General features: G+C 36.6%; 1 protein-coding gene across 8 annotated transcripts in view; it reads left to right on the top strand.

The window, feature by feature from the left end:
- fhit (fragile histidine triad diadenosine triphosphatase) overlaps positions 1–19,192 on the top strand; it is a 311,803-nt gene that overhangs the window by 215,301 nt on the left and 77,310 nt on the right. The gene's annotated exons all lie outside the window — the stretch shown is intronic.

The raw sequence follows: 19,192 nt of genomic DNA, 5'->3' as shown, positions 1-19,192 counted from the left end.
TCTTATATTTAGTATAGTACAGCAAAACTATAGTTGGTCCAGTAGGCTATTTTATGGAGCTGTCAACAGCGGAAACTCAGACGGCATGCAATCAGTTGACAAACACCTCATATACAAATTGTATATACGGTAACACTTTACATTAAGGTTCATTAGTTAACATTAGGTAACTACATTAGTTAACATAAACTGATAATGAACTGCACTTATACAGCATTTATTAATCTTTGTTAATGTTAATTTCAACATTTACTAATACATTATTAAAATCTTGTTAACATTAGTTAATGCACTGTGAACTAACATGAACAAACAATGAACTGCTGTATTTTCATTAACTAACGTTAAGGAAGATTAGTAAATACAGTAACAGATGTGTTGCTCATGTTTAGTTCATGTTAGTTAACACATTAACTAATGCTTAACTAATGCTTAACTTATTGTAAATTGTTATCGTATATACATATACATTTATTTTATTTTTGTGCTTGTGTTTTTTCTCAAGTTTTATCTGGGTTTTCAAGTAGGTGAGTTGTTAACTTACTTTTTAATTAGTCTTCCATTAACACCATCATTTATTAATTCACACTGATATGCGGATGCGGAACATGCATGAAAACGAGAGGTGGGATTTATAACACAACAAATCATATTCAATCATAACCAATCATATGCAATCATAATGCGATGGAGGCATTGCCTTCTCTCATGTGACTTTTCCCATTCATTCTCATTTACCCCCCATCAAAACCACCGCATGCTTTAGGGGGGCTGTTAAAACTCAATGGGCTCAGGGGAGGCAAGAGAGACACGGACTCCTGCTGTAACTTTACATCGCTGTTGGACATTGTTACTTTAGGAAAAACGAGCGATTTATACACTTTTTAATGTCATATTTTGTAGATGTCATATTTTAACATAATTATGTTATGTTATGTTATGTTTGTAATTAAGGTAAATGTAACTGTCAATTTAACAGAACTGTCCTTCAAATGTGTCAGACAGAAATAAGATACTCCTACTACTACTACTACTACTACTACTACTACTACTACTACTACTACTACTAATAATAACCAAGTATGGGCTGATGGTTGTTCCAAAATGTTTACAAAAATGAAATAATGTATAATTTTGTATTTATACATTTCTAAATTATACATATACACATTAACATTACTTTTAGTTAAACATTAACAATAAAAGCTTAAACAAAATGCAAAACAAAACAAGGATGAGGTTTGTACAGTATTTTAAGCAGGTCTGATATCCACTATAGAAGCCAATTGAAGATAAAGTACAAAACAAATATTTACATATGTCTGTGCATTAACATGGACAATTCATATACACATAACATTAAATGTGTGACTGCTAAAAATGGTTATGATGTAGCTTTTAAATGCTGAGAAGACAGCTCGCTAGATTTTTGAACAAAGCTAATATATGCAGCACAACCCAACAAAATAACAAAGACTGACAGTAATGCGTATGTTCCTCTGGTTTGCTGTCCATTACGTGTCTGTCGAGCTCTGATGTTTGGAACATTCTAGAATGTTCTGACTGACCCTGTCTGTGGGCCGTGGAGAAAGGCCATCTCAGAGCGTTCGTATTAGAGATGTGACAGTCGAGTCTTAATGCTTTGACATCCCTCTGTCTCACTGGTCCCTTCTTGTTCGTCCCCTTTTAACCCTGTGATCCATAAACGCTGCCAAGCTCCTCTTGTGGTGAGTGCTGCTATTCAGAGGAGAGAGAGTGAGAGTGGTCTGATTTCATCTCATGGCTACACTCTTTGGAAGCATTTACCGCAGTTTATCGATTTGGGCGCACGTCAACCCCCCCACCCCCTTCTTGTTTAATCATATCAGATTTTTAAGATGGCTCTAGATTGATGGTATTGATTGAGTCAGACAAAACTGTCAATTCCTGTCGGCGGGCTTGTTTTTTGAGGCAGAATGTTTTTTTTTTTTTTATGGAGAGGTTGTTGAGAATTTAAATGAACATGGCAGAATCAATGTGTTTTTGAGAGCTCAAGTGTTAAAGAATTGGGGAATCTTTAATATGATCTCATGTCATTTCTCAGTTTACACCAGTCAAACCTTGTGCATGTTACTCCACTGCCCTTTGACCTTAAAGGGATAGTTCACCCTGAAATGAAAGTCATTTACTTACCCTGGTGGTGTTCTAATGCTGTATGCCCTTTCTTTTTTGGACCACAAAAGGAGAAATAAAAAACATAAAATAAAAAAAAAAACTGTCCCACTTGTCCATATAATGGCAGTGAACAGCGACCAGCATCAAGCTTTTTAAAAGAGACACAAAAGTATCACAGAATGATCCCATTCAACACGTGCTGTATATTCCAAGTGTTCTGGGAGTATATGATAGGGTTTGGTTAAAAAAAAAAAAAAAAAAAAGTATATTTAAAAAATAAATTGTTAAATGTTTATGATGTTATTTTATATTGTTGAAAATGACTCAAAATTAGCTATATATTTGTAAAATGTGCCGGTAACACTTTACAATAAGGTTTAATGTATTAACTAACATGAACTAACCATGAGCAATGCATTTGTTACTGTATTTACTAATCTTCATTAACGTTACTTAATGTACATTATTAGTTCATGTTAACTAATGTAGTTAACTATTATTGTAAAGTGTTACCAATGTGCCTATACAAATACTTTTATATATATATAAAGAATTTTGTGATTCTAAAGATGTGCATACTTTAAGTTTCAAATGCTGTCAATACATATATATTATTCATTTCATATACAACTGTATATGAAAACAACGTCATCCAAAATTACTTTCCTTTTTTCGTCTGATGTCACCTAGGTCCCATGGGTGGGGAAAACAAGGTTAACCGATAGCCAAATAGCTATTTATTTATTGTTTTTCAGAATCCATTCAATTACCAGTGGTCAAAATTGAACCCATCGTACATTTGTTGGAAATATGTTGTGCATTATTAAAGTAAAATGTGTGTCAAATGTTTTCATGTAGACATTAATGGACAAGTATGCTTTGTGAATTACATCCCACTACCCATTACTGATCTAGCAGACGTCTTTGCAGTATTTGATAAAGTGGATTGTATAAAAGCCTCAGATGTGCGTCAAGTACACTTTTATTGTGCTGACGTGTTTGTTGATAAGAAGCAAACATTATTTCACATGACTCTCACAACTCTCATGACTTACTGCCCTCTTTCCTTTCATAGAAGGAACTCTTTTATGGGATTATTAAAGCCCTTACATCCGTACTTTGTATCCTGGAAGCTTACGGTGATCCTTAGGAGAAAGGTTTTGTAAAGGAAAGGTTGTATTCACAATCCCAGCAGGTCTCAAGGCTTTAACTCAGTGTCTGCATCCCCCCTCGTTTCAGCCATGTAGTGTGAGGCCTTGGATTGGTTTGAATCTCTTCAGGGCTTCTGCTGCCGATCGCTCACGAAAGCTTATGAGGCCCTAATCCCACCTGACAGTTTAATGATAATTGCACGGGAGAAGTTCACCCAAGACACTCACTATCAAATGAACGGAGCGCCCGTCATCGAGTGGAACTGGAGGCAAACTCTTCATTTAGAGCGTGAGAAATATCCTTCACACTGCAAAAAAACAAAATTAAGAATTTTGTTTTTTTTAATCTGTGTTTTTGTATTGTTTTCCAATAAAAATATCTCAACAGCCTTAATATGAGAATTTACCTCAGAAGCGATAAAGAATTCGATAAGAGTTGTTTTCAGAGAATATATTGTTTATGAATTTTTTTTTTTTTTTTCTCATTCACATTTTTTTTTTTTTCTAATTTTCTAATTTTCATAAAATTGTTGCACTGCAGGATCATAAATGAACAGGGGAAAAAAATATGAAAATCTTAAAAGATATTGTGATTTAAAAAAAAACAAACAAACAAACAAACAAAAAAACCACACATTTTAAATACATTTTAAATACATTTTCATCTTCATCTAAAATTTAACCTAAAATCTTAATGTTGATTTTAAGGCAATGGTCATGGTATGCTTTCTTAAAAATCTTAAAAATAAATGCAGTAAAATTCTGAGTATTTTCTGTGGATTTATTTTATTTATTTATTTTTAAATTTTAAATGAGCAGATTTTTTTAAAAACCTGTCTTAAATGAGTTAAATAACGTCTTAAATGAACTTAAAGAGTTGTGAGAAAATGAGATGCACGTCAGATCCACGTCATGTTCGGCAGCGGCAGCTCTTACAGTGACAGCAGCCTAATAAACCAGTTGATGTAATGTTATTCAAAGAACAAAGGTAACAGAGAAAACCGTAGCTTTAATAAGGATTAATCTATATTTAATTTATAATTTATGCAGTGAAGACTGTAAAGTGTTTGATAATTTTATTCAATTTCTATATAATATCCTACCTGTTAGACAGGAAGGGCACCGAAAAATATGACATTTATTATAATGAGTTTATGTGAAGATTGTTTTAAGTTCACTATTTTTTAAAGCCTAATAAATGTTGAAATTGATAACTTTTAGTTAGGCCTAAGTTAGTTTTAGTTCACTCATAAAACAATGCCTTTAAGTTGTTTCTACATTAAGTAACTGTGAAATTATTACAATATAAGAAAAACTCCAATGATTTTACTCGCAATTAATTTAATTAATAATTATATTATGTACATATACTTATGTATATACAGTACTTATATATACAGTACATATACTTATATGTGTGTATATATATATATATATATATATATATATATATATATATATATACTCTATATATCTTATAGATTTTGTACCACCAACTACACTCATTCTTTAAAAACAACAACTACAAAAACCTATTATCACAGTGACAAGACCAAGTGATTAGCACATATGCCACAATATATTTCGCCATGTTGCTATTGTGGGCCACGTGGGTTTGAATTCAGCTTGCTACACATCTTTTCTCATTTCCCCCTATTTCATGTCCTTTCAATCACAATCCTTATAAATAAAAGTAGTAAAAGGTGCAAAAATAAAAGTGCATTCAGGCAGGACATCCAGTAAAATCTCAGAGGATAGGTTTACAGTGAAAACATCCAGGGTAGGTTAGTTGATGAAGGGCTCCTGTGCTGGACGCTTCACTGGAACGCCAGCTGTAAATTTGAACCGTATTTAAAGAGCTCATGTCAGTTTTATGGAGCAAATATGAAGTCATGCGCACATAATTTCAACCATTGGCCGTCTGTTTATTTATCCTTCAGGTGTGCGTTTGGGTGAGTGATATCCTTTGCAATATATCATGGCGTGGAAACATCTCTCTTGAATATTTCATCACAAGGCCCTCATTTTAGGCACCGTTATTGTGGGCTAGCCTTGATTGTTTTAGAAAGACAATAAATCACATCCTAATTGTCTGCTTGTTTTCCACCTTGCATGGAAAATGTTGTGAGTATATGCTCTTTCCAAACACAAATGCAATCATAAGACAAATGCCACCTTGATGGATCATTCATTGTACAAAGCATTTATTTATTTCATTTTTTTTTAAGTGCTGGCAGAGTGAAATGAGAGCAGTCAGTCAAGAGAGCTGTTCTCTTGGAGAAATGAAAGGACATGGATCCGTGCCCTTGCACAAACACACGAGCGTCCTCTTTTGAATCTTTCAAATGGAAAGCAGATGCTTTTAAATGCCTTACAAATGACTGAATCTGTCAAAATGAGATGCATGATTTTCCCTCGGCCTCGCCGTTCCTTCTGTACATCTCCAGATGATGTATGATCCAGGCTGGATGTTAAAATGGTTCGACGTTTTGTTCCTGCCACACAGCCAAGATGCTAAAACATGGCTTTGTTCCTCTGAAAGGAGTGTGATGGGTTGTGGAGATCTGTTTTCTGCTCGTCCTCTGTATTGTCTTGGTGCGACTGTCTGTAAATCAGCGCTAACTGGCCCACTGATGCCAGTCTTCATCACGCCAGCGCCCGCTGTTTCACTGCCACTCAGTGTGCTGATGGGAATTCAGGTTTAGAACCCACTGTGAAGTCTAAACTGAAGATGGTTATGAGGTGTTGACAGCAACAAACAAAAAAAAGCACATTAAACAGCATCAGCAAAAACAGCCTCATACACTTTTCTGTATTTGTTGAAGCTTTGATACCTCATTAGCATTATTAACATCATCAAGACTAGCTTACTTTAGATGAGAATTGTAAAACTAAATTTCAACAAAGCTTTATTAGACTCAATGACTTCAAGACCCTGACGATCTATTTCCATGCAAAACTTAACCAAATACTTTATAGGCAAATTGTAAAGCAGAGTAGATTTAAAGGCACAGTATGTAAGTTTTGCCACCAGAGGTCGCTTATTCAAAACAATATCAAAGGCGTAGCTTAATGATGCCGTAAATGAGCGTTTAATCATGGGAGGTACTCTATTCACCTCATGCATATGCTAATGTACTAAAGTTTTATTAACCTTACTGTGGTATGAAGCAGGGCAGGCCGAGAGCCTGGGACATTTTATGTTGAACTATCAATAGGATCTAATATGCAGTGATGGGTGCTTTCAAAACACTGCTTCAAGAAGCTTGAAACCTTTATGAATCTTTTGTTTTGAATCTGTCATCAAATGCATTAGAGACTTCTTGGTAACACTATTTTTACAGTGTCCTTGTTACATGTTACATATGCTTACGCACTATAGTAATAACAGTAAATTATGCCTAATTACAAGCAACTAACCCTAAAAAAATGCCGACTCATATCCCTAACCCCAAAGTAAGTATATGTTGTTAATTAATATTACTCTCTACTTAATTGTATAATTACACTGTAAAAAAGGACATCTTAAAATAAAGTGTAACCAACTTCTTTCAAAAGCATTCAACCCCAAACATTTGAACGGTAGTGTATGTATTTTAAATGAAATGTAAGTTTGACAATTTTACAATTTATTAGTATTTAAAGTGCCCCTATTAGGGATTTTTGAAAATTACCTTTCATGCAGTGTGTAATGTAGCTATATGTGAATGTAAACAGTCTGCAAAGTTGTAAAGCTGAAAGTGCATCATAAATAAAGTTATTGTCTCTCAAAAGAAATAGTTGACTCTGAACCGCTTAAACGAGTCGTTTGTAAAACGAATCCCATTTCCGTGAAGTTCACACGTGACAAGTTTAAACAAGTTTAAACATCCCGAGAAAACTTGAACACTGTAGCTAGTTAATGTGGATAACATGTCGACAAGACGCTGTGCTCTGCGCTGTGAAAGTAAATTCAGTTTATTTTCACTTCCCAAGGATGAGGCTGTGAAGAATCCATGGTTAAAGAGAGGACAGTACCAACGCTATCTCACCACCAATTTGTATGTATTTTATGAGGTGGCTAATTCGTATGAATTCGTACGATTTGTCTAAACCCCAGTGACGGGTAGGTTTAGAGGGGGGGTTTGGGGTAGGTCATTTGTATGAATTCATACGAATTTGTCAACTCGTAAAATACGTACGATTTAGCAAAAAACGTATGAATTTGTACAAGTGAGGTCGTATGAATTTGTACAAATTAGCCACCTTGTAAAATACCTACAAATTGCCATGAGATCGGGTTGGACAGTACCCACTTTATTTGGACCAACTTGCTCCTAAGAATCACAACCTGTAAGTATGATTAATTATAAATGTATTTTATGCCGTGTTCAAAATACACAGTTTTGTGTTTTAGCATAGATATTGTGTATGTCTCCAGCTAACCGGCTAACTCACGTTATTACTGTCTTACTGAAATACTTTTGCTCATCAGCTGTGGGCCACTATTAGCTAAATTGTGTCCATTAATGCAGATTGTCTGTCTTTCTTACTACTTTAAATGATGATAAAGGATGGAGCAAGATTTGTTTTACAAACTTTAATGTTACATCAATGCACTGTTATTGATAGTGTTATCAATACAGTTCCCACATGTGCACCACGATAAATTCGAAATATACACATGGGTTTGTTGATGGACATACACTTGTTAATGCTGATGTAGAGGAATTACAGTTGCAACATCTCATATTGTATGTCAAACTGAGTAGCGTATCACTGAGAAACGTCCTGCTCAAGTCGTCCTTATGATGGAGGCTCTGGTTGAATAACTAGTTCTTTCAATATTTCATCATCGGAGTCGCGCTCGGATTGATATGGTAAAATCGACGCCATCATTACTGTCTTTACAGTGTTCACAATCGCTGAGCTTTAGGAAGACTCCGGAGCTGAAGGAGTTACGGTAATGGGCGTTTGTTTCCGACTTGCACCGTAAGCGGTAGACCAATCACAACAGACTGGGCCGTTTGGCCAGTCAGAGCAGAGCAGGTTTGCAGAAAGGAGGGATTTAGAGAGACTAATTCATCTGACGAGTCGTTTGAGGATCATTGAGAAATGTGGTGATGTGCAATGTATATTATGAGAAAATGTTTTATGACCTGTGTTACACGTAAATTTGTTGTAGGAGATCTCCTAAACACAATTAAGAACCTTTAAAATAGCATAACAGGGGCACTTTAAAGTATTTGATACAGTATCTACCTCAAATTGAGTATCTGTTAGCAATTCTACTGAAGCAGCGGGTTTAATTACTGTGATGTACTGTAATTGATTTAGATATTAATTTCCCTGTCATTTGTGGTGAGTCATTTGGGATCCAGCTGCTGTCATGAACATTTTTGTTTCACTAACCAGTTTGTAAGAATCCCACGTGGATTCCGCTAACTATTCTCTTTAGCCTTCAGTACTGTTGAGATTAGTCATTTTCTGTCATCACATTGATAACCTTTCCTAATTATTGCTTTCCCGTCATCCTGTGTGTCACAGAAAACGGGTTGTGTTCATATTAAACTCTCCCTGGGGTTGGTGGCGTCCATTTGAAGGTGTCACATGTGAAGTCTTTCTCCCATGATACGCTCCCGTTCCTGCCTATTTGCCTTGCTAATCAAGTGTGAAGGATGATCCTGCAGGCCGCAGAGAGACCGTCTGTCACAGCGTAATAGGACAGAGACACGTGGATGAACCTGTGTGTGAATACTGCCATTAACCTGAAGGGTGCAGCAAGGTGTGTAGAGCGATGATGAGCAAGTTCATGGATCAGAGCCTCAAAAAATCCACCTTGAATTTTAGGATGCCGCATTTTCAGGCAAGCGGTGATATCTAGCCCGCGGCATTACCTACTCTCTGACGGCTGAACGCTAGTGAGCTTTTGTCACCTTTCCTAATAATCCTGATATATGCAGATGTGTCCCACATGTGCTCTCACAATCTGTAATGTTTTATTAGATAGTAAAAGTTTTCTGTCACCTTGCACGCCCCTGTTCCCTTGCGAAGTGGCGTATTGGGAGATCATTTATGACAGAGAATGATGGTTCCTTTTGGATTAGCTATCAGAACGTGAAGGAATTTGTTTTGAAGATTAAGGCAATTTCGCTTATAGTTCCAAAAGCTGGAGTTTTGACTATTAGCATAAAGTCTGGTGCATGATGTATAGCTTAAAAACCTTTGATGCTGTGCAACATACATAGCTATGTGATTTAGTGTGCTCAAATGCTATTGACTACCATGCAATGAAATCAAGTTTACTTACTGTCAACTGCCTTAAACTAAATAATATATTAATATTTTACAAAATTCACTGCCTTTAAAAAAAAAAAGAAAAAAAGTGGCCAATTTAGTGACTACCGTGATAAAGATAAAATAAAAATAATACATACACTATATTGCCAAAAGTATTGGGACACCCCTGCAAATTATTGAATTCAGGTGTTCCAATCACTTCCATGGCCACAGGTGTATAAAATCAAGCACCTAGGCATGCAGACTGCTTCTACAAACATTTGTGAAAGAATGGGTCACTCTCAGGAGCTCAGTGAATTCAAGCGTGGTACCGTGATAGGTTGACACCTGTGCAATAAGTCCATTCGTGAAATTTCCTCACTACTAAATATTCTGCGGTCAACTGTTAGTGGTGTCATAACAAAGTGGAAGCAATTGGGAACAACAGAAACTCAGCCACGAAGTGCTGTGCCACGTAAAATCACAGAGTGGGGTCAGCGCAGGAGTCGCCAACTTTCTCAGAGTCAATAGCTATACAGACCTCCAAACTTCATGTGGCCTTCAGATTAGCTCAAGAACAGTGCGTAGAGAGCTTCATGGAATGGGTTTCCATGGCCGAGCAGCTGCATCCAAGCCTTACATCACCAAGTGCAAAGTGTCGGATACAGTGGTGTAAAGCATGCCACCACTGGACTCTAGAGCAGTGGAGACGTGTTTTCTGGAGTGATGAATCACGCTTCTCTGTCTGGCAATCTGATGGACGAGTCTGGGTTTGGCGGTTCCCAGGAGAATGGTAAGGTAGGTGCAAAGGGTGGGCCAACTCCATATCAAACCCTACGGATTAAGAATGGGATGTCATTAAATTTCATGTACACTTAAAGGCAGGCGTCTCAAAACTTTTGGCAATATAGTGTATCTTAAACCAGTCTAATCTGGGTTGCTGGTCTTGGTTGGTCTGCTCTTAGGGAGATTTTGGGTTTGCAGTTGGTCAAGCTGGGAGACCATCTTTAAAAAGTCCATTTAAACTGGCAAAAAACAGCAAACCATCTTAGGTTCTTCTGATGGATGGAAATCATTAGAAGTCTGTAAGTTGCTTAGCATCAAAACATCCAATCAGATTGGTGCTGGTAGATTTTACCATTTTTTTTTTTTTTTTTTTTTTCTAGACAGACAGACTGATTGATCCATCCATCCATCCATCCATCCATCCATCCATCCAATTTTAGGGTCCGTTTACACGACACCATTTTCAACTAAAAACAGATTTTTTTTTTATGCGTTTTGGCCGTTTATTTACACAACAATGGCCTGAAAATGCAAACTTTTAAAAACAGGTTTCAAAGTGCACGTTTCTGAAACCAATACTGTTATCATCCTCATGTAAACAACAAAAATGAGAACTTGTGAAAACGTTGACATCATGTACATGTGTATTACGTGTTCAGTATCTGGGCTCTTAGTATTTCTGTACGTGACTAAAGCAAAGAAAAAACTCTTCCATTTTTAGTACATCATTGTTGTGTAAACGTACCCTCAGTCTGTTCCTTACAGAAAGCTATTGTATAGCTTTTGAAGGCTTGGAATATAGTTCATAGACTTATTTGGACTAGTTGTCATCCAGTGGGTGTCAAAAGACTTTAATTTTAATAGTGCTGGGACTTTAGTTGTAAAGTAGCTGTATATGAAGCAGAATAATGTAGAGACGGACAGTCTCTACAATACACAGGGAGTAGATAAACAATCCCCCCCGCCCCACCCCCCAATTTCAGGAAAACATCAATTGTCAATGCTGTAATCAAAACTGCGAAACAAATTTCCTGTTTGTTGTTCCTAATCCCACCCAACAAACACCCCCCGCCCCACCCCTGCCAGAACATAAACCGTCTCTCTCTTTTGGCTGGCATGCTGTTTAATTGCCCTGGTTCTTTTTGATAGGTTTAATTACTGTTTGTGCGCTTGTGCTTGCATCTGTGCAGAGGGTAAACGCAACTGTATGATGTGAACGGCACATAAAATATAATGACCACACCAGGCTTTTGAATTAGTCAGAGCTTATATTAAAACGTTTAGATGATTGATGCCATAAAAGTTAGGAGCTTGTGATTGCAGGGATTCTTACTGCAATTAAAAAGCCATTTGTCTGCAATGACTGTTTTTGCAATGAGGACAATACAAAATGATGAGGGGTCCAATTGGCATGTTCAAGAGCCAGTTTGGTAGGTTGATAAATAAGAGATTGACATTCTGTTCTACCTATCTCACTGTCTCTTTTTTCTGGGCATCTTTGAAATGCTGAAAAAAGATGCTTTGCTAAAAAAAGCCCTTTGCCAGCAGTTCTGTCACTCTAGCGGGCGGCTGGCATGTTTTGGCCGGTTTAGGCGGCCTGTAATAAGGCAGACAGGCTGGATTGGTAGCTGTGTGTGAGCTCTCTTTGTTCTGACAGTCCTGTAGTTAGGGTGTGAAGCGAATAAAGGCAGTTTGATTCATTTTCCCCCCACTGGGTTCATCACAGGCTAAAAGACTGTCTGTATCGCTCAGTTCGTGTCCTGCTTTTTTGTGTGTCCAAAATAGCCCTATTAAATGTCAAAACTTGAGCTGGAGGGAAAAAAAAGAAAGCAAAAATAAGAGAGAAAATCTCTCTCTCTTACCTTTTACACCTTCACATCTTTTATTTTTAAGCTGTACTTTTATTTTCTGGGGGAAAAGCAATCACACAAGCAAATAAGTACTTGACACTCTTTGCCATGAAGGAGAGAAGAACACCGCATGCAAAGTCAAAGGCCGCAGAGTCCCTCTGTTAATCGTCTCATCAGTGCCGACGGGTTACACTCCTCTGAAATCATGAGGTGGAGACATCCTGTGTTCCATCTTGGTCACATTTAGCACTGTATTGACTTCTTGACCCACTCTTCACCACACATAACTAGATCCTGAGCCCACAGTCATACTCTATCAGAGAGGTCACATTCCCTGTGCTAAGAACTAATTGTTGCATTAAATTTCACCCTGTTGGCTGCCATGGCTTCTGCCATTTTAATTTTCAGCTAACTGTATAGCTCCCAAATGTGATTCCAAGAGTTAATTGGGGATTTGCAATCCATTGGCGCTTCCAATGGCAACTCCGTTTTTCTACCTTATTTATTTACATGCCTTCCTCTTTATGTGGTTATTGTCCAATCACATTACCCAGCTGCTCAGTTTGCCCACCACACGTCTGCTGGTGTTAGCAGAGCTGCAATTCTTTTGTAGATCTGTCAGTGTTGCTGTAGAATAATAAGGTTCAAGGGCAGATGTTTGGAAGGAGGCATCGGCAAAGGACTGTAAACCTGCAAAGAGAAAAAGATTAAAGCGGTCAAATGATTGCTATGACTTAGAATAATGCCACTGAGCTGATGTTTCTGTACTGTGAGAGATCACGTGTGAGCAGTCACGCAAAACACTTTACATGGTGTAAATGAGAAATCAAATTTGTCCTATTTATGAATGTTTCTGGCAATAGTATTTGGTAAAATACAAGTAATTAGTGCTTTCAAGAGCTTTGTGCACGATCAAACTATTTTTATCTAAATGTTTCTATTTTTTGAACTTTCTGGATTAGAGACAATACATTTATATCACCTTAAACTGAGGCATCTATTTTTTTTTTTTTTTTTCCCTTATCAGTGGAAGACATCAATGAGCATATGATTGATATGATCAAGCTGAATATTTATTACAATACACTGCCATGGCAATTTGTAACTATTTTACATATTGGATCATTTGGTGGGGAGTTCATATGAATTTGTACAATCCGATTCATAAGGTTTATGTGAGGTGAATTTTTCATAACTCCAAATTACATGAGGCGGGGTGGAGTTATGAGGTTTTACCAACAGTTTGAGGATCCAATGGAGATACAAGGTTTAGTTATAAGCTCTTTTAATACTTTTCATTGGTTAAACATTTGCAAAACCCACAGACAGACGTAAAGGGTAACCAATAGTAATGATTTATGTATAAAAATGACGAAATATGGAAAAAAGAGGTTTCTGCCTGACAGCGACAATTCAAGTGTACAACTATATAGTCTGATTTATAACAATCTTTTATAAATATGAATTAAAAACATAGATAATTGTAAATGTTTTTTTGTTTGTGTAACAGAGGCCAGCTAGTACAGAGGCATGTTATGGCGCTTTTCCACTGCATAGCACGGTTCGGTACGGCTCAATTTTTGGCGCTTTCCCACTGCATCGGACGGCTCACTTAAATAGTACCACCTCGGTGGAGGTTCCAAGCGTGCCGTACCAATACTAAACGTGACATGTAAACACTGCAGATCACTGATTGGTCAGAGTGAATCGTCACTACCAGCATCATTGGATTTGAAACACGAGACACCAAACCTACTAGATTTAAATAGTCAGTAACAGCCACCTGCAGTATCATTTGTTCACGAAATTACTTGCTTTAAAGGACCGTCGCACAAAACTTGAAAAAGAAATGGCTGTATCGTGGTCAGTAGATGAGGTGCGGATCCATGGCAGTAGAGGCGGCGCAACTATATGATCAGTCTATAATCCCACCCACTTTAAAGCGGTACTAAAGCGAGCCGTGCCGAGCCGAATAGTCCCATTAGCGACTGACGTTAGGGGCTGTGGTCTTTAGTGTCCTTGTTAGCGGGCTCACCTCCCATGCCCAAAACACTGGTTTGAATCCCGCTCGGAGCGATGCGAGTAAAACTAGAGGGTTACAGCAAAAAAACAAAAAAAAACAGCATTAAAGTTAAATAAAAAATATTAAGTTATAAAACATAACTTTGCTCTCAGTCAAAGTGATTTGCCCAGGAACAAATAATAGATTGATGAAATCAATGATTGCCTATTAGATATACACAAAACAAATTATATCTCATGTTTAACCACCACAGAGACATCAAAGCCAGCAGCAAATGTCAGAAGGACTCGCCAAGGTAAAGCTGTTCTCGGCGGGGTACATAAGCGCTGACTGCACAGAGAATGCTCGTACCTCACAACTCAAAATTCACTGAGCAAATTTTCAAATGGGCACAATCTTTATAAATAAACCGCAGATTTGAGGTTTAAACAACTACATTCTTGCCCAAAAAACTCTTAAAATGACATTTTGTGACACAACAACAGTAGTATTTTGAAAATTATAATGGTTTTTGTCCACCGCAATTGCCAATCGCTGGGAGAAACGCTGCCTGTTTAGAACGGCACAGAGATAAGGGAAGTGAACAGTCCCCGTGGTGATATCAGCACACAAATCAGATAAGAGCACCGGAACTAACTGTTGTATATAATTATATTAATATTGTATCAAGTACTGTATATAGTCTGATTTATAACTATATATTATCAATAGATTACATTTTTTGTGTGTTTGCACACCAATGTTTACATATTCAGATGTGTTTAATATTTACAGACGTTTCATGATCTGTCTGATTTCAACTCAGACCCTAGTAAAAATACCATCCAAATGACTGTAAAGATGACCAGGCCTCAGCTCAGCAATACTTTACACATCAGCTCCACAAATCAAACAGTAAACAGCTCATGCCAAATAGAGTCGTTTTCTTTCCTAATCATCCTCTTCCCTCATCTTCTTTGTTGAAGCAAAGGCTATTTTTTTTTTCCATCCCCAGTGACACGTGTGTTGCAGCACATGTTGAGAAGAAAGACACCAGTTAATACAGTATCTGATTACATTCCAGCAAGCTGCACATGAAAGCCAAAATGTATCTTGTGTGCCTCTCATGGAGACTAATTCAGTTCTGATGTGACCATAATGCTATGAGCGGCCTAATGTACTCGTAGTCCTTCAAACAGCAAGACACTGTATGATCTAATTCTGTCTGGCAAGAATAAGTTTAAATTGTAAGTTTTGTTTTAAGATATATGTACTCTTTTTATGGGTATATAACCGACACCCCACTGATATATGAATGTAAAATGTAAAAATGTGTTTGAAAAACTCATTCTGAGTCCATTTACTGCAGTATTCATATCAGCATGTTTAACATCCCTCCTGATAAGTTTTTCTTTCAAATTTGAACATGAATTTTAATGGCTTGCAGAGTTCATAAAATTGGTTTTGTAAAAATGTCTGACTCTTTGTGGGAAACTAAATGGCTATTGATCTTATGACCCAAGATAGAGGCAAAATGTTTTTCACACTTTGGAAGTCTTCTTCATGAGTGAGGGTTCCACCTGCAACCCCTTGGTTTCCTGCAATAGGTACAGAGTTTGATTACTTTTCTATGCTCTCTTTCAAAGAGTTTATGGATTGTCAGACTTCTTTGAACAATGACCAATGTCCAACAATGACTTGTTTAGTGACCTTTCTGACTTTACAGATGTTGAGCCCTCAGGAACTCACAAAAGCTTAAAGTCGCGACAGATCTTTTCATACATTTTGTGACATACATCCAAGTAAAATGTATGGTGGGGACTTGGTTCTATCCATAAGTTGTTGACTGGATGGAGGCAGAATGTGAATGTGAGCTTGCAGTCAATTGAAATAAAGAGGTGGAGTTTAAGTTCAGCATACGTCACCAGAGAGAAATCCATCCAATATGACGATCGAGTTGCATGAAATGATGTGAAATACTGTATTATAAAATTTACTTTTTATTCAACACCAAAAAGTATAAATAAAAGTTGAAAAAGTGTGTGCCATGTATTTTATGCTTATAAAACAAATGTAGCGACAGATATTTTCTTCCATATTGTGACGTATATTTAAGTGAAACGGATTGAAAAAAAATGTAGGGTGGGACTTGGATCTGTCCATCGGTTGTTAATTGGATGGAGGCAGATCTGAATGCATCTGATAAAAAAAGGGGCAGGACTTAAGCAGACAAAATGATTGGAAAAGTTTGGCATCCGTCACCAGAGAGAAGTTTCACCTGAAGGTCGAGTTATGACACTTTGATAAAAAATTATGAAATCAAAACAAAACAAACAACAAAAAGTTTATATATATATTTATAAAAGTATATTTTATAAAGTATGAACTTTTATATACAGTATATTTATAAAAGTTTATATATATATATATATATATATATCATATACATATACATGGGTGAACTGTTCATAATAGGACATGCCGACTTTAAGCAAAAAAGAAACATGGAAGCAACTTACTAAAAGTAATGCTAAACTAACTTAAGAACATTTATCGGTAGCATGGTGGTAGTATTAGTGGTGAAATGCAAACAAATGCTTTATTGCTGTTAATATCACATTATAAAACAGTTAGTTTTAGTCCTTTAATCTGATCGGCAAAGAGTTTCATGGGCTGTTTGAGTCTTTGTATTAGCAATATTCAGAAGTCTTATTCTTTGATTGTAAGGTTATTGCTCGTCAGTGATGCATTTGATTTGCTGTGAAATGTTTTGATTTGTTACAAAGGGTGAAGGACAGGAAGAATAGAAACGGAGCATTTGGGAGGAAGAAAACGACAATCAAAAAAATTAGACGTGTGATATGAGACGTTATGAATCTTCTTTAATAAAAGCTGTTTGGAGTCAAACAGGGCGGTTGTGAAGGAGGACTCCTCTCTCTGAGCTTTCTCTTTTGAGTGCTGATGCCTATCAGAATCATTCATCCATTTCCAATTCAAATTGGGCCTATCTCTCCCACATCAGAACCATTGATATTCCAATAATTTGTCTGGCACGGAGGGTCTGCTCTATTTTGCTTGTGTAGAAGGATGTGGGCTTGTGTGTGTGGGTATACATCAGTGTGTATGTGTGTGTGTGTGTGTGTGTGCTGTAGATCTCATTTTATTAGTATTCAGGGCAGGGACAAAAAAAATATTCAGGGTTCACAGCTCCTTTCTTCATTTATATGTTCAGCCTGCCCCTGTTTTGTCTTCCGGTAGTTATTATAGAGTTTTCCATTCGTCTAGATTAAGTTAGGTGATACTGGCCACTCTATTTGTCTTCATCTCTTGTGCATTAAGAGGTTTGTTCTACTCGAATTCTCCAATAACTTTCCATTGTATAACTTTATAAAACATTTTGTCAGTTAAAGGTGAATCTGTTACAAAGGCTAAAAGGAATGTTTTTCATTACTGTAATGAAAAACAACTTAAAAAAACAACTTGTAAATACAACTTAACAGAATAATATGTACATTTTCATTTTCGCTGCTAGAGGTCGCCTATTCAATACAAAGGTGTAGCTTGATGACGCCGCGATTGAGTGCGGAATCATGGGAGATATTGTCTTAACCTCACAGCTGGTGGAAATGAATCCGACGGGACTCGGGCAGAAATCATGTTCATGAATGAGATTATTAATGTTACTGTAGTATGAAGCAGAGAAAGGCCAAGTGCTGTGGGAGCAGAACGAGGCTGCCTGAGCGATTGCTAATGAGAGACGAGCGTGACACACGGCTTGAGAGCAGCGGAACTTTTATTATGCCACAGAGGACCGCTTCCGCTTCTTCCGGTCAAGCGTATGTGGGGTAACACAGTGCTGTTCATCGTAGTACATACATTTGAGATTTTTTGAAAATTATGTTATAACGTTACTCTGAGCGTTCGCTCTGCATTTGCTATGAGACGCTCATTTCACACTGCAGTAAGTTAGATTGATATTAAAATATTATATTAATAAATGCTGGGTAACGCAGGGTAACGCAGGTATGACGTCACTGATAGGTGTCCTGGTTAAAATTGCTTATTTCTCTGGATTTAAACATTCTTGGAAACATTTGGGATGATGTAAGTACACAAGTCAACAAAATATATAACACTGTTCTTGTGGTTTTTGGATATTTTAATCCAAAAATCTTACATATCGTGCCTTTAAACTTAATCAACAGCATTTGTGGCATTGTGTGGCATGTTTATTACCACAACAAATCATTTTAACTCGTCCCAACTTTTCTTTAAAAAAAAAAAAAAAGAAAAGAAAAAAAGAAAGTGAATGGGGCCGTTTTTTATTTTATTTTATTATTATTATTTATTTTTGCAGAATGTAAAAGCAGAAATGTGACATGAAAACACGCTGTGTACTATTTAAGCAGTGAAATTTGGTTCAAAATTGGATATATAGAAAAGTAGAAAGCAATAAAATCATGTTAACACACATATTGCTTACATCTTGTGGCTTTACTTTTGAAACTGTGAATATGTTAATGTTTACGGTTTGGCCATATTCACTTCCATCGTAAGCACTTCGTTGTAACCCAAAAGAAGGAGACATAGAAATAAATTTTTTTGGTTATCTACATTATGCCACAAGTGTTGTCAATTGAGCTTAACTTGTATTACATTCTGAATATTCCTTTAATAAATAATAATAATAATAATAATAAATTTATTTAAACCTTAAACGCATACCTTGGATATTTAGTGACATCATTCTTTACCCTCCTCCCCATTCATTTTTCAAAGTTAGACATCATCCCTCTTAGTATTCCTCCATCAGTTCATTATAAAAAAAAAAGAATACAATTATAAAAGAATGCCTATTTTTTTTTTTTTGTAAAAATTTTATAGGGTCGCTAACGACCCGAGGTGTGTAACAGTGTAAGAATATTTTTTTTTCTGCACAACAATAATTTAATTTTTGATGACTGAATAAGTGCAGTTCACCTTTATTCCAC

This window comes from Ctenopharyngodon idella, chromosome 11, assembly GCF_019924925.1.
Source record: "Ctenopharyngodon idella isolate HZGC_01 chromosome 11, HZGC01, whole genome shotgun sequence".
Lineage (NCBI taxonomy): Eukaryota > Metazoa > Chordata > Actinopteri > Cypriniformes > Xenocyprididae > Ctenopharyngodon > Ctenopharyngodon idella.
The sequence above is the reverse complement of the archived record's forward strand: the minus strand, read 5'-3'. Positions and strand labels throughout refer to the sequence as shown.